Raw genomic sequence first — 24,706 nt, 5'->3', positions numbered from 1 at the left:
CATTTCTCAGCATCTATAAATTGATAACTTGTCTTACTCAACTCGCAGATATTTTAAAGACTCCGACGTCTTTGCTCACCAAGAAAGCAACTGTGTTCCCTGGGAATGTCCTCTAGCACACTGTCCCTGGGCAGTGAGAGTATATTACAGGGTAGCTCTTCACCTTTCTGTGGTGTGGGGTGGTGCCTCTGGGCCATTTTGGTTCACTTACTGCTCATGGATAGACTGACACCCAGTCTGGGACTGACTGACAGGTTTGACATTCTGCTGTTGAAGTGTTAGTACATTTAGGGTACGATAGGCATTTGATATACTTTTCTTAATTATTGGGTTTATTTTTCTAAATATGCGTTAATCAGTTTGATGACTGGGCATGCCCTTAAAAGGAAATTAAATTTCCCTCTATAGACCTTAAAGAGTCAGGGAAGTTCATTTGTTAAATTATCTTTTAGAGAGAACAGAATTTCTCTTCCTGACACTTCATTATCTTTGATCTTTTTTTTCCAAAGGGCCTTGATTAGCAGTTGTGCCTCAGCAAGATATTATGGGACTTTGGTTGTTGTATAGTGGGCATATATAAAATCTGAAGTATCATAAATGAAGTTATTTATTTAAATATACAAGCAGTCTTTTCTCTTGGTTTGATTGCGTTTTCGTTCACTAAAGTTGACGAGTGAGCACAAGCTAAGACCTGGCCCTGCTCCACTGCCAGCACAGGACAGCAGCTGGCAGCAGATGGGCCGCCCAGGAGGCTATCCTCAGATGAATGAGTATGCTGCTTGTTTTCTTTTTGAGAGTAAATCAGTTCTTTCAAGGAATGCTAGCTGAAGATGCTGGAGTCAGGAGTCTGACCTCCCACTGTGATGCCCTAGAGGAAAGGCTGCTCCTCCCCTTCCGGTTCTGCCCTTTCCGGTTCCGCCCTCTACAGGACCCTGTGATTGCCAGTTGGAACTTCAGTTTTATGACAGTCAATATCTTTTCTAGTTTGTTTCTCCTATTTTGGGCTTACCCAGTTATCAGGCTTAGGCGTTGGCAGTGAAGAATTTCTTATCAGAGCCTGAGGTAAGAGGATTGTTTTATCTATGATCCCAGTGAACTGTTGCTCCTGTAGCCATAGTTTTTACAGTTTTTATAAAAATATATTTTTAGTAACTGTTCAAAACTCCCCACTTCACTAAAAGATATGAAAAATAGAAAGAAACAGCAGAAAAATCCAAATGTGTTTGTCTGCCCTAGCTTGAGAGCATCTCACTGTTTAGACCTGGCTGGCCTTGAACTCCTGCCTTAGATTCCTGAGACCTTTGGACTGCTATCTGATGTATATATACCACCAACCCTGGCTTTAAACAGTAAATTTCTACATTTTCTGTATGTGTCCTAGTGACTTAGTGAAAATGTGGAGTACTTTGTTACTGAGAGCCACAAGCCAATGCAGAAGGATCCTCTGCCTCCTACCCTGGTCATTTTTTATTTTTCCCTTCTCCTTGATATCAACATTTACTTTTATTGAGAATGTCTTCTTGCTTCTTCCTGGTACTCAGATCAGACAAGGTGTGGGGACAAGGTGAGGAAGAGATGCTCGTGAGGACACTTTTGTACCTGGAACCAGATAGCTGAGTGCTATTTGCTGGGGTGTGGATATATGAGTAGAAAGCATGCTCGCTGCTCTGAAGCACTGTGGGCCCTGTGGAGTTGAGGCACCTTGGCCTTCACCACATTACTGTCCTGTCTTCTTGCTGATGATCTCAGCCCGAGGGGGTGGCTTTTAAGAATGGGTCTAGCCTTCCCAACTTCTAATACATATCTGTCATTAACTAGATAAGAGTTTTGGAACTTCATTGAGCTTTTGAACTTGTAATATTCAGTGGTTGGGATACATGGCTATGGCCAACTCATTTGTGGCAAACAAAACTACTCAAATGACAGATTGTGTGCTGTTCTCATTTCACAGTAAAGGGCATTATTTGGCCTGATCTTCAAAAAGATGTAACATTTCCCACTGTGGTCCCAAATTCCCTCATTCCCTTGTGTGCCCACATGCCCCTTTCTCAGAGGGAATCGGGGAAAAGAAACAAGGACTAAGCATGATAATTTGGTAAGAAGCTGGGAAAGTTGAGCCATGTTTAAAGAATTTTTTTCAATCTGATTTAAAATCAAACTACCAAAATATCTGTACCACACCCTAGTAGCTCTTAGTGATGAGGTTCAGGGTGGGTGGGTGGGATCAGTTCTGATCATACTTTATTCCAATGGAAAACGGTTCCTCATGAAAAATGCCAATACAGATTTTTAAAAATCTATTATTTTCCAAATGCACTTTCTAAATTTTGCTTTTAAAATAGCATCTTAGAACCAATATTATTGTATTTTTACTTAATTTTTGTTTTCATCTAAATGTGCATTTTCTGACTGTATAGAGAAAATTTGTTATATAATTTAATAAATTAAACATCTAAATAAAAAATGAACTATTTGACAATTTCATACATTTATAAAGTACATTCTGATTATTCTAACCTCACCCTCTCTAGTGTCCCTCCCACTCTTATTTGCAAACCAACCTCCCTATAATTCCCTTTCAAACTTTATATCATTTATCATTTTTTTAAAGATTTGCTGAGTTTAACCAGGATCATCTGTGTGATCATGGCTTTGGAACTCCATTACTACTTGGTGGCTACCTTCGTGGGTGTACAACTAAAGATAATGACTGCCCTTCCTCAGACTCTGTCAATATCTAGCCTAATACCTGATTGTTGATGGACCCAGGTTTGTGTAGACTCACTGAGGTAGCCATAACTGCCATGAGGTCATAACCATATTGTAATGTATCCTTTTTTCCTTTCTCTTTAATATCTAGGTCTATTAATTCCTGTCAATTTCCTTTTCCTTTTTTTCATTGGCTTTATATTTTCCCTTTAAAATTTTTTAATTTTATATCTCGTTAACTAAAATTTGTGCTCTCCATGTACTGGAGCATGGTTGAGTTACCAGGATCCAGACCCTTAAGGAAAACTGACATTCTTTCCCCAGATACAATCAACTTTCCGGAGATCTTCTGTTAGGGGTGGGAGCTTGTGAATCCCTTACCATTCCATGTTTGAATATTGACTGGCTTGATTTTGTGCAAGTCTTGTGTAGCAACTACAGTCACTGTGACTTCGTGTTTTGTCTGGAGTTGTTTGTTTGCTTTTTGTCTCTTACCGTCTTTTTGGCCTCTGTATCATAATGGTTGCTGGGTTTTGAACGGATGTTTACCTTATATAGCTGCTCCATTTGTGGCTGAGCCATCCACAGTCACTTTTCCTCTGCTCTTTAACCAGTTGTAAATGTCTGTGTTACCTACTGTCCACTGTACAAAGACATTTTTCTGATGAAGTCTGAGAATTGCACTAAAGTACCAGGGAAGAATATTCTTGGTTAGTACCAGCTTGATTTCTCCATGTCCTGTGAATGATGTACATGGTGTTTTCAGCAATGGGGTCTTATCATCAGTTATAGTGGGAACCAAGAGTAATGGCAGTAACTTGTCTTATTTTAGGAATTTCTAGAACACCTGTGACCTACAACACAAGAAAAAGAAGATATATCTCAAATTAGAATAATCCCTTATGGTGTAGGTTTTGTTTATATATGTATATATGTATATATATACACCCACACATATATTCCTTTATACATATATTCATGTCTGTGTCCACATACCAAGGAATTGTCAGATGAGTAATAGGGGAGATCTATTTTTCTTTTTATTTCATTAATTTCTTCTCTGATTTTGATTATTTTTTCCCCTCTACTCTTTTAGGCATTGTTTATTTCTGTTATTCCCAAGGCATTGAGGTAAATAATTATGTTTTTTATTTTAATTCTCTGTTTTTTAATTTTTCATTATTGTGATGCTATTTCATTCTTGCAATTCATTGTGCCTATATGAAAAGAAGGATCCATAAAAATGATGAAGACAAAAAGATTACAGGTTGTTGACATTATGAGACAAGGATTGAGCAAAATCAAACTTTGTAAAATGTTAAAGTTATTGGCAGGCATGAAGAACATGTAACAACAATGGCTTTGTATGTCATTTCACAACTCCCATTCTAATGTGGGAAAGTGATCTCCTCCAGAGCATATGACTGACAGACTGTACACCTGTTAAAGGTAGTTGCCAACTTTTCTAGTGTAGTCTATAGTCAGAACTATATTTCAGACTTTCATAACATGTAGAAAATAGGGGGACCAAATGTGAATGGCAACAGTGACTTTGAATATACAGTACATCTGGTGTGGTTCAGGGAGCTCTTTTTTTTTTTTTTTTATTATTAACTTGAGTATTTCTTATATACATTTCGAGTGTTATTCCATTTCCCGGTTTCTGGGCAAACATCCCCCTAATCCCTTCCCCTCCCCTTCTTTATGGGTGTTCCCCTCCCCATCCTCCCCCAATTGCCGCCCTCCCCCCAACAATCTAGTTCACTGGGGGTTCAGTCTTAGCAGGACCCAGGGCTTCCCTTTCCACTGGTGCTCTTACTAGGATATCCATTGCTACCTATGAGGTCAGAGTCCAGGGTCGGTCCATGTATAGTCTTTAGGTAGTGGCTTAGTCCCTGGAAGCTCTGGTTGCTTGGCATTGTTGTACATATGGGGTCTCGAGCCCCTTCAAGCTCTTCCAGTTCTTTCTCTGATTCCTTCAACGGGGGTCCTATTCTCAATTCAGTGGTTTGCTGCTGGCATTCGCCTCTGTATTTGCTGTATTCTGGCTGTGTCTCTAAGGAGCGATCTACATCCGGCTCCTGTCGGCCTGCACTCTTTTGCTTCATCCATCTTGTCTAATTGGGTGGCTGTATATGTATGGGCCACATGTGGGGCAGGCTCTGAATGGGTGTTCCTTCTGTGTCTGTTTTAATCTTTGCCTCTCTATTCCCTGCCAAGGGTATTCTTGTTCCCCTTTTAAAGAAGGAGCGAAGCATTCACATTTTGATCAACCTTCTTGAGTTTCATTTGTTCTAGGCATCTAGCGTAATTCATGCATTTGGGCTAATAACCACTTATCAATGAGTGCATACCATGTGTGTTTAGCTGTGATTGGATTACCTCACTCAGGATGATATTTTCCAGTTCCAACCATTTGCCTACGAATTTCATAAAGTCATTGTTTTTGATAGCTGAGTAGTATTCCATTGTGTAGATGTACCACATTTTCTGTATCCATTCCTCTGTTGAAGGGCATCTGGGTTCTTTCCAGCTTCTGGCTATTATAAATAAGGCTGCGATGACCATAGTGGAGCATGTGTCTTTTTTATATGTTGGGGCATCTTGTGGGTATATGCCCAAGTGAGGTATAGCTGGATCCTCAGGCAGTTCAATGTCCAATTTTCTGAGGAACCTCCAGACTGATTTCCAGAATGGTTGTACCAGTCTGCAATCCCACCAACAATGGAGGAGTGTTCCTCTTTCTCCGCATCCTCGCCAGCATCTGCTGTCACCTGAGTTTTTGATCTTAGCCATTCTCACTGGTGTGAGGTGAAATCTCAGGGTTGTTTTGATTTGCATTTCCCTTATGACTAAAGATGTTGAACATTTCTTTAGGTGTTTCTCAGCCATTTGGCATTCCTCAGCTGTGAATTCTTTGTTTAGCTCTGAACCCCATTTTTTAATAGGGTTATTTGTCTCCCTGCGGTCTAACTTCTTGAGTTCTTTGTATATTTTGGATATAAGTCCTCTATCTGTTGTAGGATTGGTAAAGATCTTTTCCCAATCTGTTGGTTGCTGTTTTGTCCTAACCACAGTGTCCTTTGACTCACAGAAGCTGTGCAGTTTTATGAGATCCCATTTGTCGATTCTTGATCTTAGAGCATAAGCCATTGGTGTTTTGTTCAGGAAATTTTTTCCAGTGCCCATGTGTTCCAGATGCTTCCCTAGTTTTTCTTCCATTAGTTTGAGTGTATCTGGTTTGATGTGGAGGTCCTTGATCCACTTGGACTTAAGCTTTGTACAGGGTGATAAGCATGGATCGATCTGCATCCTTCTACATGTTGACCTCCAGTTGAACCAGCACCATTTGCTGAAAATGCTATCTTTTTTCCATTGGATGGTTTTGGCTCCTTTGTCAAAAATCAAGTGCCCATAGGTGTGTGGGTTCATTTCTGGGTCTTCAATTCTGTTCCATTGGTCTATCTGTCTGTCTCTGTACCAATGCCATGCAGTTTTTATCACTATTGCTCTGTAATACTGCTTGAGTTCAGGGATAGTGATTCCCCCTGAAGTCCTTTTATTGTTGAGGATAGTTTTAGCTATCCTGGGTTTTTTGTTATTCCAGATGAATTTGCAAATTGTTCTGTCTAACTCTTTGAAGAATTGGATTGGTATTTTGATGGGGATTGCATTGAATCTGTAGATCGCTTTTGGTAAAATGGTCATTTTTACTATATTAATCCTGCCAACCCATGAGCATGGGAGATCTTTCTATCTCCTGAGGACTTCTTCAATTTCTTTCTTCAGAGTCTTGAAGTTCTTATTGTACAGATCTTTTACTTGCTTGGTTACAGTCACACCGTGGTACTTCATATTATTTGGGTCTATTATGAAGGGTGTCATTTCCCTAATTTCTTTCTCGGCTTGCTTCTCTTTTGTGTAGAGGAAGGCTACTGATTTATTTGAGTTAATTTTATACCCAGCCACTTCGCTGAAGATGTTTATCAGCTTTAGTAGTTCTCTGGTGGAACTTTTGGGATCACTTAAATATACTCTCATATCATCTGCACATAGTGATATTTTGACTTCTTCTTTTCCAATCTGTATCCCCTTGAACTCCTTTTGTTGTCTGATTGCTCTGGCTAGAAGTTCAAGAACTATATTGAATAAGTAGGGAGAGAGTGGGCAGCCTTGTCTAGTCCCTGATTTTAGTGGGATTGCTTCAAGTTTCTCTCCATTTAGTTTAATGTTAGCAACTGGTTTGCTGTATATGGCTTTTACTATGTTTAGGTATGGGCCTTGAATTCCTATTCTTTCCAGGACTTTTATCATGAAGGGGTGTTGAATTTTGTCAAATGCTTTCTCAGCTTCTAATGAAATGATCATGTGGTTTTTATCTTTCAGTTTGTTTATGTAGTGGATTATGTTGATGGTTTTCTGTATATTAAACCATCCCTGCATACCTGGGGTGAAGGCTACTTGATCATGATGGATGATTGTTTTGATGTGCTCTTGGATTCGGTTTGCCAGAATTTTATTGAGTATTTTTGCGCCGATATTCATAAGGGAAATTGGTCTGAAGTTCTCTTTCTTTGTTGGGTCTTTGTGTGGTTTAGGTATAAGAGTAATTGTGGCTTCGTAGAAGGAATTCGGTAGTGCTCCATCTGTTTCAATTTTGTGGAATGGTTGGGATAATATTGGTACGAGGTCTTCTATGAAGGTTTGATAGAATTCTGCACTAAACCCGTCTGGACCTGGGCTCTTTTTTGTTGGGAGACCTTTAATCACTGCTTCTATTTCCTTAGGAGTTATGGGGTTGTTTAACTAGTTTAACTGTTCCTGATTTAACTTCGGTATCTGGTATCTGTCTAGGAAATTGTCCATTTCCTGCAGATTTTCAAGTTTTGTTGAATATAGGCTTTTATAGTAAGATCTGATGATTTTTTGAATTTCCTCTGAATCTGTAGTTATGACTCCATTTTCATTTCTGATTTTGTTAATTTGGATACACTCTCTCTGTCCTCTCGTTAGTCTGGCTAAGGGTTTATCTATCTTGTTGATTTTCTCAAAGAACCAACTTTTGGTTCTGTTGATTCTTTCTATGGTCCTTTTTGTTTCTACTTGGTTGATTTCAGCTCTGAGTTTGATTATTTCCTGCCTTCTACTCCTCCTAGGTGCATTTGCTTCTTTTTGTTCTAGAGCTTTTAGGTGTGCTGTCAAGCTGCTGACATATGCTCTTTCCTGTTTCTTTCTGCAGGCACTCAGCGCTATGAGTTTTCCTTTTAGCACAGCTTTCATTGTGTCCCATAAGTTTGGGTACGTTGTACCTTCATTTTCATTAAATTCTAAAAAGTCTTTAATTTCTTTCTTTATTTCTTCCTTGACCAGGTTATCATTGAGTAGACCATTGTTCAATTTCCACATATATGTGGGCATTCTTCCCTTATTGTTGTTGAAGACCAGTTTTAGGCCGTGGTGGTCTGATAGCACGCATGGGATTATTTCTATCTTTCTGTACCTGTTGAGGCCCGTTTTTTGACCAATTATATGGTCAATTTTGGAGAAAGTACCATGAGGAGCTGAGAAGAAGGTATATCCTTTTGCTTTAGGGTAGAATGTTCTATAAATATCTGTTAAGTCCATTTGGCTCATGACTTCTCTCAGTCTGTCTATGTCTCTGTTTAATTTCTGTTTCCATGATCTGTTCATTGATGAGAGTGGGGTGTTGAAGTCTCCTACTATTATTGTGTGAGGTGCAATGAGTGTTTTGAGCTTTAGTAAGGTTTCTTTTACGTATGTAGGTGTCCTTGTATTTGGGGCATAGATATTTAGGATTGAGAGTTCATCTTGATGTATTTTTCCTTTGATGAATATGAAGTGTCCTTCCTCATCTTTTTTGATGAATTTTAGTTGAAAATTGATTTTATTTGATATTAGAATGGCTACTCCAGCTTGCTTCTTCTGACTGTTTGCTTGGAAAGTTGTATTCCAGCCTTTCACTCTGAGGTAGTGTCTGTCTTTGTCTCTGAGGTGTGTTTCCTGTAGGCAGCAGAATGCATGGTCCTCGTTGCGTATCCAGTTTGTTAATCCATGTCTTTTTATTGGGGAGTTGAGGCCATTGATATTGAGAGATATTAAGGAATCATGATTATTGCTTCCTGTTATATTCATATTTGGATGTGAGGTTATGTTTGTGTGTTTCTCTTCTCTTTGTTTTGTTGCCAAGACAATTAGTTTCTTGTTTCTTCTAGGGTATAGCTTGCCTCCTTCTGTTGGGCTTTACCATTTATTATCCTTTGTAGTGCTGGATTTGTAGAAAGATATTGTGTAAATTTGGTTTTGTCATGGAATATCGTGGTTCCTCCATCTATGTTAATTGAGAGTTTTGCAGGATACAGTAACCTGGGCTGGCATTTGTGTTCTCTTAGGGTCTGTATGACATCTGTCCAGGATCTTCTGGCTTTCATAGTTTCTGACGAAAAGTCTGGTGTAATTCTGATAGGTCTGCCTTTATATGTTACTTGACCTTTTTCCCTTATGCTTTTAATATTCTTTCTTTATTTTGTGCGTTTGGTGTTTTGACTATTATGTGACGGGAGGTGTTTCTTTTCTGGTCCAATCTATTTGGAGTTCTGTAGGCTTCATGTATGCCTATGGGTATCTCTTTTTTTAGGTTAGGGAAGTTTTCTTCTATGATTTTGTTGAAGATATTTACTAGTCCTTTGAGCTGGGAGTCTTCACTCTCTTCTATACCTATTATCCTTAGGTTTGATCTTCTCATTGAGTCCTGGATTTCCTGTATGTTTTGGACCAGTAGCTTTTTCCGCTTTACATTATCTTTGACAGTTGAGTCAATGATTTCTCTGGAATCTTCTGCTCCTGAGATTCTCTCTTCCATCTCTTGTATTCTGTTGGTGAAGCTCATATCTACAGCTCCTTGTCTCTTCTTTTGGTTTTCTATAACCAGGGTTGTTTCCATGTGTTCTTTCTTGATTGCTTCTATTTCCATTGTTAATTCCTTCAACTGTTTGATTGTGTTTTCCTGGAATTCTTTCAGGGAGTTTTGTGACTCCTCTCTATGGGCCTCTACTTGTTTATTTATGATTTCCTGGAATTCTTTCAGGGAGTTTTGTGACTCCTCTCTATGGGCTTCTACATGTTTATTTATGATTTCCTGGAATTCTTTCAGGGACTTTTGCGATTCCTCTCTGTAGGCTTCTACTTGTTCTCTACGGGAGTTCTTCACGTCTTTCTTGAAGTCCTCCAGCATCATGATCAAATATGATTTTGAACTAGATCTTGCTTTTCTGGTATGTTTAGATATTCAGTGTTTGCTTTGGTGGGAGAATTGGGCTCCAATGATGCCATGTAGTCTTGGTTTCTGTTGCTTGGGTTCCTGTGCTTGCCTCTCGCCATCAGATTATCTCTAGTGTTACTTTGTTCTGCTATTTCTGACAGTGGTTAGACTGTCCTATAAGCCTGTGTGTCAGGAGTGCTTTAGACCTGTTTTCCTGTTTTCTTTCAGCCAGTTATGGGGACAGAGTGTTCTGCTTTTGGGCGTGTAGTTTTCCCTCTCTACAGATCTTCAGCTGTTCCTGTGGGCCTGTGTCTTGAGTTCACCAGGCAGGTCACTTGCAGCAGAAAAGTTGGTCTTACCTCTGGTTCAGAGGCTCAAGTTTGCTCGTGGGGTGTTGCTTACGAGCTCTCTGCGGCGGCAGCAACCAGGAAGATCTGCGCCGCCCATTCCGGGAGCTTCCGTGCACCAGGGTTCCAGATGGCGTTTGGTGTTTTCCTCTGGCGACCGAGATGTGTGCAGAGTGCAGTCTCTTCTGGTTTCCCAGGCGTGCCTGCCTCTCTGAAGGTTTAGCTCTCCCTCCCACGGGATTTAGGTGCAGAGAACTCTTTATCCAGTATGTCCCCTCAGATTCCAGCGGTGTCTCAGGCACAGGGGTCCTGCCACTTCTGGGCCCTCCCCCACGGGAACCCAGAGGCCGTATACAGTTTCCTCTTGGGCCGGGGATGTGGGCAGCGGCGGGCAGTGTTGGTGGTCTCTTCTGCTCTGCAGCCTCAGGAGTGCCCACCTGACCAGGCGGTGAGGTCTCTCTCCCACGGGGTTTGAGAGCAGAGAGCTGCTGCGGGCCGGGGTCCCCGGGTTTGGGACTCCCGGTAAACACAGGAAGTGCCCGGTCCTAGAGGAATTTTGCCTCTGTGTGTCCTGAGTCCACCAGGAAGGTCTCTTGCAGCAGAAAAGTTGGTCTTACCTGTGGTCCTGAGGCTCTAGTTTGCTCGTGGGGCGCTGCCTACGATCTCTCTGCGGTGGCAGCATCCAGGAAGATCTCCTGGGTTCTTTCCAGCTTCTGGCTATTATAAATAAGGCTGTGATGAACATAGTGGAGCACGTGTCTTTTTTATATGTTGGGGCATCTTGTGGGTATATGCCCAAGAGTGTTATAGCTGGATCCTCAGGCAGTTCAATGTCCAATTTTCTGAGGAACCTCCAGACTGATTTCCAGAATGGTTGTACCAGTCTGCAATCCCACCAACAATGGAGGAGTGTTCCTCTTTCTCCGCATCCTCGCCAGCATCTGCTGTCACCTGAGTTTTTGATCTTAGCCATTCTCACTGGTGTGAGGTGAAATCTCAGGGTTGTTTTGATTTGCATTTCCCTTATGACTAAAGATGTTGAACATTTCTTTAGGTGTTTCTCAGCCATTTGGCATTCCTCAGCTGTGAATTCTTTGTTTAGCTCTGAACCCCATTTTTTAATATGGTTATTTGTCTCCCTGCGGTCTAACTTCTTGAGTTCTTTGTATATTTTGGATATAAGTCCTCTATCTGTTGTAGGACTGGTAAAGATCTTTTCCCAATCTGATGGTTGCGGTTTTGTCCTAACCACAGTGTCCTTTGCCTTACAGAAGCTGTGCAGTTTTATGAGGTCCCATTTGTCGATTGTTGATCTTAGAGCATAAGCCATTGGTGTTTTGTTCAGGAAATTTTTTCCAGTGCCCATGTGTTCCAGATGCTTCCCTAGTTTTTCTTCCATTAGTTTGAGTGTATCTGGTTTGATGTGGAGGTCCTTGATCCACTTGGACTTAAGCTTTGTACAGGGTGATAAGCATGGATCAATCTGCATTCTTGTGCATGTTGACCTCCAGTTGAACCAGCACCATTTGCTGAAAATGCTATCTTCTTTTCCATTTGATGGCTTTGGCTCCTTTGTCAAAAATCAAGTGCCCATAGGTGTGTGGGTTCATTTCTGGGTCTTCAATTCTGTTCCATTGGTCTATCTGTCTGTCTCTGTACCAATGCTATGCAGTTTTTATCACTATTTCTCTGTAATGCTGCTTGAGTTCAGGGATAGTGATTCCCCCTGAAGTCCTTGTATTGTTGAGGATAGTTTTAGCTATCCTGGGTTTTTTGTTATTCCAGATGAATTTGCAAATTGTTCTGTCTAACTCTTTGAAGAAGTGGATTGGTATTTTGATGGGGATTGCATTGACTCTGTAGATCGCTTTTGGTAAAATGGCCATTTTTACTATATTAATCCTGCCAATCCATGAGCATGGGAGATCTTTCCATCTTCTGAGGTCTTCTTCAATTTCTTTCTTCAGAGTCTTGACGTTCTTATTGTACAGATCTATTACTTGCTTGGTTAAAGTCACACCGAGGTACTTTATATTATTTGGGTCTATTATGAAGGGTGTCGTTTCCCTAAATTCTTTCTCGGCTTGTGTCTCTTTTGTTTTGAGGAAGGCTACTGATTTATTTGAGTTAATTTTATACCCAGCTTTACAGAGTCATTCTGATCAGATTTGATAGAAGCAGACCGCCTGAAAATTTATTCAGGAGAATCAAACAAAAGGACATCTTAGTGCCTGTGCACAGCCTGATGGAGTTAATGTAATTGGGTTGTGAGTAAAAATATTCAGGGCTGTTTCATTTCCATACCATTGGCGAATGTCAGTCGTTCTGCTCAGATAATATATCTAAGTATCTTACAGGAATTGGGTTTCAACACATTGGTGGACTAGTCCAGGAATTGAGACAATCCATCGCCCATATCGACTCCACTCGTGTAGATAGTCACCGTGAACACCATCTGTTTTTTTCCCTCTTTGTCTATTGTTTGTCTCTGGTGCACCAGGATGTCCCCATGTCTGTCAGTGTATGTCTGTGGTTTTTGTTTCTGGTTGTTTAAATGTTTTATGTTTCATGTTCAAAAGAAAAAATGGTAAAAACTTTATCTGCTGGTCGTGCCCACCTTGACTTGGTTTTAACTCGTTTCAAAAGGGAACAAATGAATAAACAACAGTTTCAATCAGGTCTTTGGTCCCCTGTGCCTGGAGCCAGGTGTCTAGATTAGCTGGAGAAGCTGCCCAGAGGCTAAGCGTCTACACTAGCCGATCCTAAGGCACCAGGAGCTTCACAGCTTCCATGGTACTGAAACTGATGGCTGTTTCTCTTAGAAAATCTTTGACTTAGTATTTGACTCAACAGGTGACAAGGTGCTTCTCTTAAAATCATAGCTAAAAAGGTAAAAATGGTGTTTGGTCTAAATATTAAAGACATGTGTAGCCACTTCAATTTTGTTTCTCATTGGTTTTAAATGTATAAATATGCTCTACTTGCCTTGGTTATGGACTATTGGCTTTCAAGTTATTTGGATATGGTTAAAAGGGTATAATATTGGTAACAGAAAGTTGACATAAAGCTGGTAATCTGGATGGAGTCATTCTAGATAACATGTGACATGGGCCAACCTAGGGAAACAGGTCTAAATTGAGGTAATGTTTTTATGGAATTCTTATCCTAGAAACTAGGCTTCTAAAAGAATTTAGGATATTGTCTCTTTGTTGAGGTATTGGAGACCGCACCATCGTGCGTTCATATATAAGAATTGGCAGTCAAATTTTGTATCTGTATTTTAATGCTAATTCCGCTGCCCCAAGAACAGTTGCCTAGCGAGTTTTGCTTTCCAAAGTTGTGGTTTGCCCTAAAGCTATCTGTATTTTGATGCTAATTTCCACTGCCCTAAGGACAGCTGCCTAGTCAAGTACTCAGAACTCAGGTGACCTTGTGGTTGCGCTCTGGTGTTACAAAGAGAACTTAAGGATTGTGATTTAGGATTGCCAATGTTACATTGACTAACTCAAACTTATTTTTAATTAAGGAAAAATCAAACAGGTAGAGATTGTTACAAGATTTACGAAGGATTGATGAGGTTTTGGAACTTGTGAGAACATTACAGCCAGTTTACTTACTCCAACTGCCATTTTAGGATAGATTTAGAGGATTGCTAACAGCCTTGTATTAGGTAATTTTGTTGCTTCTTCAGTGTAAGAAGTTAGAACTTAAATCTTTCAATGTATATGGAAATTTTTACTACAAACCTTTGCTCTCAAAATGAGCTTTGATATTTGGGGAGTAGCTGTTACACTACTCCAGATAAGAATATTTGAAGCTAATTTTAAGCTTCTAAGGATATGTTAATTGGCCAAGTACCTCACCCTACCAGAGGACTTAGGTCTTTGTTATGCACATTGGAGATAAAGCTTCAGCTGTGTTAATACAGAGTTGTGGACTAGAGTCATGGAAGTATTTTTAAAAGAAACCTGATAAAACATATCTTATTCCAAACAACAGTTAATTGGTTATTACAAAATACTGATATTTGGCCTATTACATATACAAATTTTTCAGACGAAATTGATAATTTTACTCTTTACATGCTTTTGTACTTCCTGTGTATTTGTGCATACAACCCATAGGAAATGCGCTTACTGTATTTATAGGTGGTTCATCTAATGAAAAGGCTACATGTATGATTGGATCACTTGTTTATTCTCTTGAGTTTCTATTGCTTCAACACAGATTATTAAATTCTGTAGTTTAGCCACTGTTTTTAAATCAAACTTTCATTTCACATACTGATAGCCAATGTGTGGCTTGTGGTTTACAATTGATTTCAATTACTTAATGCTTTATTAGAGACAGGTTTTCTACTTAAAATCAGTGAGTGATTTCAGTGTAAATTGTCTGACAACTCACTGTCCTTTCAGTGCTCTGGCTCAGACAACTAAACAAAACCATAGACCCAGCTCTTTGAAAATGGTAATGGAGTTGATGGCACACCCTCACAAAAAGAGGAAGACTCCATTGCTTACTTTCAACTCCCATCCTAACCTTGCCAGCTCAGGGATTGCTAGTAAGACTGAATCTAGACGATATTTACAAGATTCGACATTTCTAATTAATGCTTATGTTTAGGTAAATAAAGTTTGCGAGGTGCTAGAGAAATGGCTTAGTGGTTAAGAGCACTAAGTACTGTTCCTTTATAGGACATTTAAGAACTCAAACTGGATTGCCTGGGCTCTTTAGCAAGGGAGGACAAGATACCAGACAGATTATAGGCCTTACATAGGAACAATTAGTCAAAAAATCTCATTCTTTATATATCCAAAACAATAATGCTGGAGACAATAATTTGATATACAAGTCAATTTATAAATACAAGTGCTCAGTGTCCTCAATTTAATCCTCGAGGACTTACCTTAATAAATAATATCTTTACTATATCTTAATAAATAAAAAGTGGGAGTTATCCCTGTATGCTAAATAATGCTCCTTTTATTTCAATTTTAAAATTTTGGATGCCAAAGTTTATGGCACCCTACAACTAGGCATACTTCTGCCTAGATGAAATAGAGAGATCCACTTATTGACATGATCCTGTCCAGATATTTTATATGGGGAAGAGGGAATGTTTGTGTTTTTTCTACAGGATGCTACAAGAGTGTGCCAGCTGCCTGAGTGGTTGCTGAGACTTGCTGATCCTGGTTGCATAAAGATTCAGCTCTCCTGGTTCGGGTCCCTGGAGTCATTCCTCTGCCCTGAGAGGAAGATAGAAGATTCCCCTTCATCCTTTGTCATCACAGAGATTTTGCCATTGCTGCAGTCAGTGTTACCGCTGCGTGTGTCCCGTCCCACTATGGCCTGCTCTCTGACCCTCTGTACACTGCTGCTTGCTAGGGAAGACTGGACTCCAGCCGTTGCTGCCCCCTTCATTTTCCCTGGTGACTCTTGCTGCCTTAACTGGTCATTTTACAGACTGTAGCTTTACAGGAATGCTACCTGCGTAAAGCTACAGTGGACTGGGGAACTCTGTCCTGGTTATACAGATCTCAGAAATGGTTCCATTGTCTGCTGGTTGTTCCAGAGAAAAATGACTGATCCTGAACTGTCCTGGAAAAGACCTTGACACTTTTGCTGCTATTGTAGCAGCCATTACTGCTGCAGACATTTTGTCTGCAGTGTCTGGAGTTATCCTCCCCCAATCTATTGTTAGACAAGTACAGTGGGTGAACTTTCTGGAGTAGTTACTAACAATTGGGAATTCTAAATTTTATTATAGGAGCGGCTTGACTACGGCCCTTGGTGGTAACAGCTGAGGAGGACCAAATGAGGTGCCCACTACTTATCGGGAGTGGCTCTGTCTGGTGCAGCCCTATGCTGTGGATCAGTGTTCATACTATGGTTGGTTTGCAAACTCAGATCTCAACAGAAACGTGACAAGGCCGTTATCACTCAAGCACTTGTGGCCATTGTACAAGGGGCCTCCCCTGGAATTTGGTTATCTTGCTCAGGACTCTCTCTGTATCTGAGTTCTCTGCTCCTGCACCCCATGGATCTGTGGATCCATTGCCCTGGGATGAGAGAGACTCATTGATCCTTTGATCAGCCCTTCCACATCGCTGAGGTTTCCTCATTGCACGCGATAGGGTGATCATGACTGCTATAAAATTATATAAATTATAAGGAGATGTAGAGGGACGCAATAACATTCGCCACCACTAGATGGCGCTGGCTTCCACTGCACCCCACGTGGAAGGCCAGGATAGCCTCTGCAATTACAAGATGGTGCCAGCCTTCGCCAGGCCAGCCGGCTCCCTTTCAGGAAGTTAACTGTGCGCATGTGCAAGAGTGCCTTCGTGCCAGGTCTTTGCCCACTCCGGGGCGTGCCTTATGAGATCATGGGTAAACAACCAATCAGGTGTGGATGCGCCGCACTAGGGTGTATATAAGCGCGCCATGTTGGCGCGGCGGGCGCTTCCTCTTCTAAGATAATAATAAAGTTGGTCACAGTAAGGATTTCTATGTACCCACGTGTTTCTTGCCGGCGGGAAGTCGCACGCGGGACAACTTGTCACATGAATGGCTGAAAGACATGCCACATGACTGTCGAAATAGACTCAAAAGAAGCTTTTTCACAAAACCCAACCCAACATCCATTCATAATGAAGGCAGTAGATTAGGTAGGAATGAATGAAAGGAACATACCTGAACATAATAAAATCTGTGTATGACAAACGTATAGCTAACGTCATGTTTGATGGAGAAAAGCTTAATGAATTCTAAGATCAGGAACAAGACCAGGAATCTATCCTCTCCAGCCTTTCTCACTTTCCTGCTGGGAGTCTTAGTGAGAGCAATAAGATGAGAGAATAAGGGAGATATATGTAGGACAAGAAAAGTCAGAATACCCTTATGTTTGTGTGATATGGTTCTATACATGAGAGACCAGAAAGATCCCTTCCCCACAGCAAACTTCTTAGAACTGATAAACACTTCCAGTAAAGTGTCAGGATACAAAGCTGCTGCTCTAAAATCAGTAGTCTTCTTGGTTAGCAATGAAAAATGCCAAGAAGGGATCAGAAAAGGATTTCTATTCACAGTAGCCCCCGATGTGTGTGAGCATGCACACATGCATGTATGTGCATACACGTGTGTGCACACAAAACTGAAGTAAGCATAATCACATAACTGAAACGTGTGTGTGCACACAAAACTGAAGTAAGCATAATCACATAACTGAAAGATTTCTATATAAATACTTTAAAATGCTAAAGAAAAGAATGAGGATGGCATTTGGAAATAGATTTCCAACACTCATGGATCAGAGAAGTAATGTTGGGAAAATGGCCATCCTACCATTATGTATTCGCATACGTAATACAAACTCTATCAAAATTCTCAGCCCATTCTTCACAGATATAGTCAAAAAAGAACCCTTAATTTTATGTGTAAACATTAATGACCCAGAGCAGTTAAAAATCTCTGAATACAATGAACACAGTGAGAGGTATTATTATATTTGACTAAATTATTTTACAGAAATATGCTAATACACAAAACCAAATACATACTCCAATGGAACAATTCCCCCCCCCCCCCCCAAATATGGCCAATCAGATTTCGGAGATCCTACAATTAAAACTCATTTATCAGCTGACTCCTGGTTGTATCTTGCTAACAAAGCTAAGAGCCTATTTTTCATTTCAAGCTTAAAATATCTCCATATTTAAGAGAAACATAGAATATAAAATGTGAATAGGTAATATGTATATCCAAATAGGCCTGTAATGAAATGTGAATAAATAACCCAGCTTACTTGTCTTAGAGTAAGAGAAATGTTTGATCCAATATGTCAGACCGCAAACAGGCATGCTTGCCTGGAGTCTCCAGTGAATAAACTGAGGAAAACTGGGTTACAGCTATCAGAAGAGCTGGGAAACAGCTGAAAACCTTCAGGCTAACGATGTAACAAAATAGAAACCCTCAAAATGCAGGACATAAAAACGAGAGAGCCTGCCCCAGAGATATAGGTGCAGTTACATGGAGATATGGCCTCCTCTTCCTTGTGAGGGGCAACTGGAGCTACACTGAAGACAGGGAGTGTCACACTGACACTGCACTCTCAGTAACGGACAGTTGAAACATTTTTCTTTTTGTGGTAAGTGATGAATTAGGCAAACATTTTATTTCCAAGCACAAATGGTACTAGGTGATTTCCTCTTGGGTCAGGTATGTGGGCAGAGGGTAGTCTCCTCTGGGTTCTCAGGAGTGTCCTCACTTCTGAGGCTCCAGCTCTCAGGTGCAGGGAGCTGTGTGATTCCTGCTGCTGACTGCTCCTATATTCCTGTATCTAGAGGCACTATGCAGTTTTCTTTTGGGTCAGGGATGTGGGAGAGCTGGGCAGAAATGGCGGTCTGCCCTGTGGTCTCAGGATTGTCCGAACTTCTGTGTGTTCAGCTCCCTCCCCCTGCCCCCCACGGGATTTGGGAGCAGGGACCTGTGTGACCTGTTCAGTTCAGTTCTGGGAGCAGGCGGGACCCAGCAGGTTTCTGCCGCCGACTCTATTTATGTACTTCTTAAAGTCCTATATCATCATCATGAAATGTGATTTTAAATTCAAATCTTGCTTTTCTGGTGTGTTGGGGTATCCAATACTTGCTCTGGTAGGAGTGCTGGTACCTGATGTTGCCAAGTAGTCTTGGTTTCTGTTGCTTAGGTTCTTGCACTTGCCTCTTGACATCTGGTTATCTCTGGTGTTAGTTGATCTTGCTGTCTCTGAGTGAAGCTTATCCCTCCTGTGGGCCTGTGAGCCTGTGATCTTAGGAGCGAGAGGGCTCCTGGGAGACTAACTCTGTCCAGGCAGGCTTTGATTCCGGAGGGCTGTGGGACAGTCTTAGCTCTGGGCTGAGATGGAGACTGGAAGGATCTTGTCCCAGGCTGCTCTGCAGTTCCTGTGTCCTCCTGAAGGTCCCTCTTCAGACAGTTAGTGGAGTGAAAGTATGGTCTCACCTGTGGGCTTAGGAGTGAGAGCATTGCTGGGAGACCAGCTCTCTCTGGGCAGGTTTTGGGTTGGGAGGGCTGTGGGACAGCCTTAGCTCTGGCCACACATAAATACTGGAATAGTCCCTTGTGGCTTTTTAAACCTTGTCCGCTTTGGGTTTTTTTTTCCTCCTTTTTATTTTATTTTTTATTTTTTTTTTTAATTCTCATTATCTCCTTGTCAGATTACCTGGAGACAACTTCCAGTCTGCCCTCCTATCAGACAAGAAGTCACTGATGATTTTTACCACGATCCTTTTGAAATAATCATCTGGAATTTTGCTATTCTTTTAGTATCTCTGAGTTTAATAACTGGGGAATTATGATCTTTTAGAGGAATCATACTACCTTCCCCTTTCACGTTTATTGTTTTTCTGTGTTGTATTGGTTGACATTTTGATTATATAAACAGAACATTGGGGACTGGAGAGATTTCTCAGTGTCTAAAAACATTAATTGCTCTCCTATAGGACCCAGGTTCAATTCCTTGCACTTTACATGGTTGGTCTTTAGTGTCTATAATGCTAGTCCCAAGGAATCTGTTGCCTTCTTCTGGACTTCTTGGTCACCAAGCACACAAGTAGTTCACAGACATCCATGCAAGCAAAATGCCTGTATACGTAAACAACAATCAAATAGCTTCAAGGGAAATTATACGTTTACTTTTCAGACTAAAATGTTTGTCATTTTCTTTATTTTGTAAAATTTTGCAGAATTAACATTTTTCCAATTTAAAAAAGCAAGTTACATTAATTTGATTTGCTTTATAACAATTTTACTGAAATCTTTTGTCTTTAGACAGCACATGATTAATTAATTAACATATTTTAATTGTATATATTAAGGAGAATCAGTAATTTTTCCATATATGCATATAGTAAGTGCTGATAATATACATCTCCTGATGTTCACAGAGTACTTAAAATAAGTTTCATCCACACAGGTATACATTTCTATTAACAGATGATTTGGAATACTTTAAGAGGTAGAACCTACTTGTTTGGCAATTTTCAAGGAAGACTGAAGAGATTTTGTCAGATAGTTTGATGGAGAGTTTTGGAAAAACCCTGACCCATGCTTCACTGCCCCAAAGGAGAAACTTGGCTGTTTCAGAGCTCTGGCTCTCTTTTCACCCAAAGCAATAACTTTCTGATTGAACCTTCAATTTAGTTCATCTCTGAAATAGCGAGCTCTTTATGGCATTTCTATCTGCGAACTTCAAATCCCAAGTTACATCAATCAAACTGAATTTTCTAACTTACAATTATGTCCATTTCTTAATAAAATTGCTCCCTTTCTTCTCTTCATGCAATCATAAATGCTATTAGGTGATAAATGTCTGCGGAATGTGCCAGGACCTTGTCTCCAGGAATGGTTGTAACAGACATCTGTGGTGTGAAATGGCCCCCTGGCAGGATTTTAGAAAGAGTTGAAAGCATCGTATCTTGAGTAGTAATGAATTTACATCATAAGTGTGTATTCTAAAACACACAATCTAAAACTTTCTCCCTTTGCTTTTAAGAGAGAAAAAAACTATAAATCTATAAAAAGTATACACACACACACACACACACACACACACACACACACACACACACACTATTTCTTCAGGTACAGCAAGATTATTTGGTAGTTGAAAATATTTTCTGTCATGCTTGATGACCTGATCTAGGTCCATAGAATTCAATGGTGAAAGGAGAGAACTAACTTTTATAAGCTGTCATTCTTACATCCATATATGGTCTGGGATGGGACACACACCCGTACCCCCATCATACCCTTATACCACAAACACACACACATGCATTCCACCCCACAACCCTATACACACACAATGGATATAAGTAATAAGTAAGTACATATTTTTCCTCTTGTGATGTTTTACTCTCTATAATTTTAATTTTAGATGTCTCTTTTTATTTATTACAAAGAAAGTCAAATAAATAACTGTAGCCTAGGTACCAGGAGATAGTCAGGAACATTTTGGTCTGTTTTTTTGTATTCTGGTTTCTTCCTTTACAAATTCATGCACATGTAAGATTATTACTATATAGTGGAGTTTAAGTTGTGTTTATATCAACAAATATATATGTTTAAGTGTATATGTGATTTATAAGCTGCCTTTATTCCTTGACAACCTTTCTACATCTTGTAGGATCAAAAATGTTATTATTAATGATGGTTGTATTTCTTCAATTGGAATAGATACTATTTCTTTTCAACTATGCTGTTTTGCTTTGATAACAAGATAGTTTATATTTCTAGATTTTTATCATGGAAATTTTTACATATATAGAAAAGTGGAAAGAAAAAAAAAAAAGAAAAGTGGAAAGAATTACATGGTCCCTACATGGCTTCCAATGTTTTCAGAATGATTTTTTTGTTCTAACCTCTCAATCTTCCTCTTAATCCAGGGTGATTAAGTAAGAAATCATGGAGATAAAAAAAAAATCTTTAGAAAGTTTTCTGCAGTGCAGGTGGTAGAATCTGGGGCTTTGATCATGGATAATTTTTCTTCTACTGAGTTACATACTCAGCCCTGGACATATTAATTCATCTGCAAATATTTTATTATATCTATAAAACATATCACTACTAAAATATGTTACTGTAGGGCTGGAAAGAAGGCTTAATGATTAAGAGCTCTAGGGGAGTACCTGAATTTGATTCATAGCACTCATATGGTGGCTCACAACTATCTACTCAGTCCCACTTCAGGTCTCCTCAGGCATTGAATACACATGTGGCACACACAAGCTGACAAAACCCTCATACACATAAAATAAACATAAATCATCTGAAAAAGCATTACTGTAATAGCATCGTCACACCTGTGATATTTAACAGTGACGTAAACATGACAGGCAGCTAGGGGACAAGCCTGTGAGGGATTATCTAGACTAAGATAATTGAATTGGGAAGACCTGCCTTAACTCTGGCAGCATTCCTTAAGGCAAGGTCCTGGACTGAATAGAATGCAAGCATCAGAACATTCTTCTTTGTCTGCTGCCTGACTGCAAATGCTCAGGATGAGCTCAGGATGGACTGGGCTCTGCAGTGGTAAGCCAAACGAAACGTTCTTTCTTGCTGCTTTCGGCAGGTATGTCGTCACAAGGAGGAAACAAGGGATCTATTTGTCATAGTATTTGAAGCAGGAAGACCCACCCTGTATGTGGGTGGCCTCTTCTTGTAACAGTATAGAGAAAGGAAAATGAAAGAAGGAAGCTTTGCTTTTTGCCTCATACTTGCTGATGAGTTGAGCTGGAGAGATCCTGTTGCCATATTCCTTCACTGATACTAGAACTTATTTCTTCAGGATTCCAAAGTAGATTGAAGACCAACATCTCTCCACGAATCCTCCAAGCCTTCAGTGCCATTTTGAGACTCCTGGGACATTCAGCCTCATGAACTGATGAGCTACTGGAATCTCTGTCTCTAGTGTGAGACTTCGTTGGACATGACCAACGCTTATAAGCCAACATAATAAAACCCCTTTGAACATATTGGATCATTCTACTAGTTCTGTTCATAATATAGATGGCTCATTCTATCAGTACTGTTTTCTGAGAGAACTGTGACTAATTAGTAACCTTTCTTCCATTTCTAGAATATTCCATTCTAAAAACAATCTCTTTATGGATGCCTTATTAATTAAAACTGTCATTTCTATTTTCTAGAAATGTCTCTAGAACTATTTTATGAAGTTTCTATAATTTTGGCCATCGTGCAGGAGAATTGTGGCATGAAATTTCTTTGTTGCATTGCACTGCTAAGCTTGCAAGACTCTTACATGCTGGCTCAGCCTTCAGAACAGAGGAGCTCCAGCAAACTATGCAAATAAGGACTTTAATAACCCAGCTAGAGTTCCATGCTGGGGAGGAAACTCTCCCCTGGATGCATTGTTCCCCATCCAATTAATTGCATGCTCTAAAGAGGGTAAATAGAGCCTGTTTCCTGCCAAGGGTAATGCTTAGAGTTTGCTCCAATAAAAAACAACTGTGCTTGTTTTCAAGTGAAATATAAATATACATTTTTCCCACTTACCAGTGGTCTGCTGTAAGTTATTAGTCAAGACAATCACAAATCAACCAGGTATAAGGCGAGGAAACAAATTCTCTAATTTTAAGAGAGGGCTATAAAGACATTGGGGCTATATCTTACCATCTTCACAGCTATCACTGTAAATTCTTTTTGTTGTTCTATAAATATGGAAAGGAACAATGTACCCAATGAAATTCTCTGTTTTATTTGTGAAATAACATTCATAAAATCACTATAATTAGTATTTTAATTATAGAAGAAACAGGGCAGGGTCTTGCTATGCAGGTACTAGGCTAGCTTGAGTCTGGCTATTTATTTCATGACTACTGGGATCACAGGAGTGTATGTCCATACCCAATCATATTTTATGTATCATATGTAACTGGCTTGACTTGTATATGACAGAAAACCTCAACAAGACATTAAATCTATATAATTAGAATATATTTAATTCAGTTTTGAAGATGTATAAGACAGCTGAGGTTCCCAGAGAATGGAGATCATGGAGAGTAACTGGACTAATTAGCTTTTATTCACTGATACAATTCAGTCATCCAGGATGAGGAAAACTCAACTGAGAAAATGACTTCATTAGATTTCCCTGTGGACAAATCTTGAAACATTTTTTTTGGATATTTTTATTTACATTTCAAATGTTATTCCCTTTCATGGTTTCCCATCCATAAGCCCACTATCCCATCCCAGTCCCCTTTCTTTTGTAAGGGTGTTTCCTTCCACAACCACCCCTGCTCCTTCCTGTCTCCCCACCCTGACATTCCCCTACACTGGGGTGGGGGCAGTCTTGACAGGAGCAAGGGCTTCTTCCATTGGTGCCCAACAAGGCCATCTTATGCCATATATGCAGCTGGAGCCATGGGTCTGTCCATGTGTAGTCTTTGGGTAGTGGTTTAGTTCCTGGGAGCTCTGGTTGGTTGGTATTATTGTTCTTATAGGGTTGCAAGTCCTTTCAGCTTCATGTGGTCTGTGAATTGCATTTGGGTAATTTGAGCTTTTGGGCTAATAGCCACTTATCAATGAGTGCATACCATGTGTGTTTTTCTGTGATTGGGTTACCTCACTCAGGATATTTTCTAGTTCATTCCATTTGCCTATGAATTTCATGAAGTCATTGTTTTTGATAGCTAAGTAATATTCCATTGTGTAGATGTACCACATTTTCTGAATCCATTCCTCTGTTGAAGGGCATCTGGGCTCTTTCCAGCTTCTGGCTATTATAAATAAGGCTGCTATGAACATAGTGGAGCATGTGTCCTTGATATAGGTCTGGACATCTTTTGGGTAT

The 24,706-nt window shown here is 40.0% G+C and overlaps 1 long non-coding RNA gene across 1 annotated transcript; it reads left to right on the top strand.

Annotated features, from left to right (window-relative positions):
• Positions 1-919: 919 nt before the first annotated feature.
• On the top strand, positions 920-23,036 carry LOC120094624 (uncharacterized). The gene is made up of 2 exons (XR_010054686.1): positions 920-1,062; positions 22,679-23,036. It is a non-coding gene; the product is annotated as an uncharacterized LOC120094624 (long non-coding RNA).
• Positions 23,037-24,706: the final 1,670 nt, after the last annotated feature.

This window comes from Rattus norvegicus, chromosome 9 (assembly GCF_036323735.1).
Source record: "Rattus norvegicus strain BN/NHsdMcwi chromosome 9, GRCr8, whole genome shotgun sequence".
NCBI classification, from domain to species: Eukaryota; Metazoa; Chordata; class Mammalia; order Rodentia; family Muridae; genus Rattus; species Rattus norvegicus.
The sequence above is the reverse complement of the archived record's forward strand: the minus strand, read 5'-3'. Positions and strand labels throughout refer to the sequence as shown.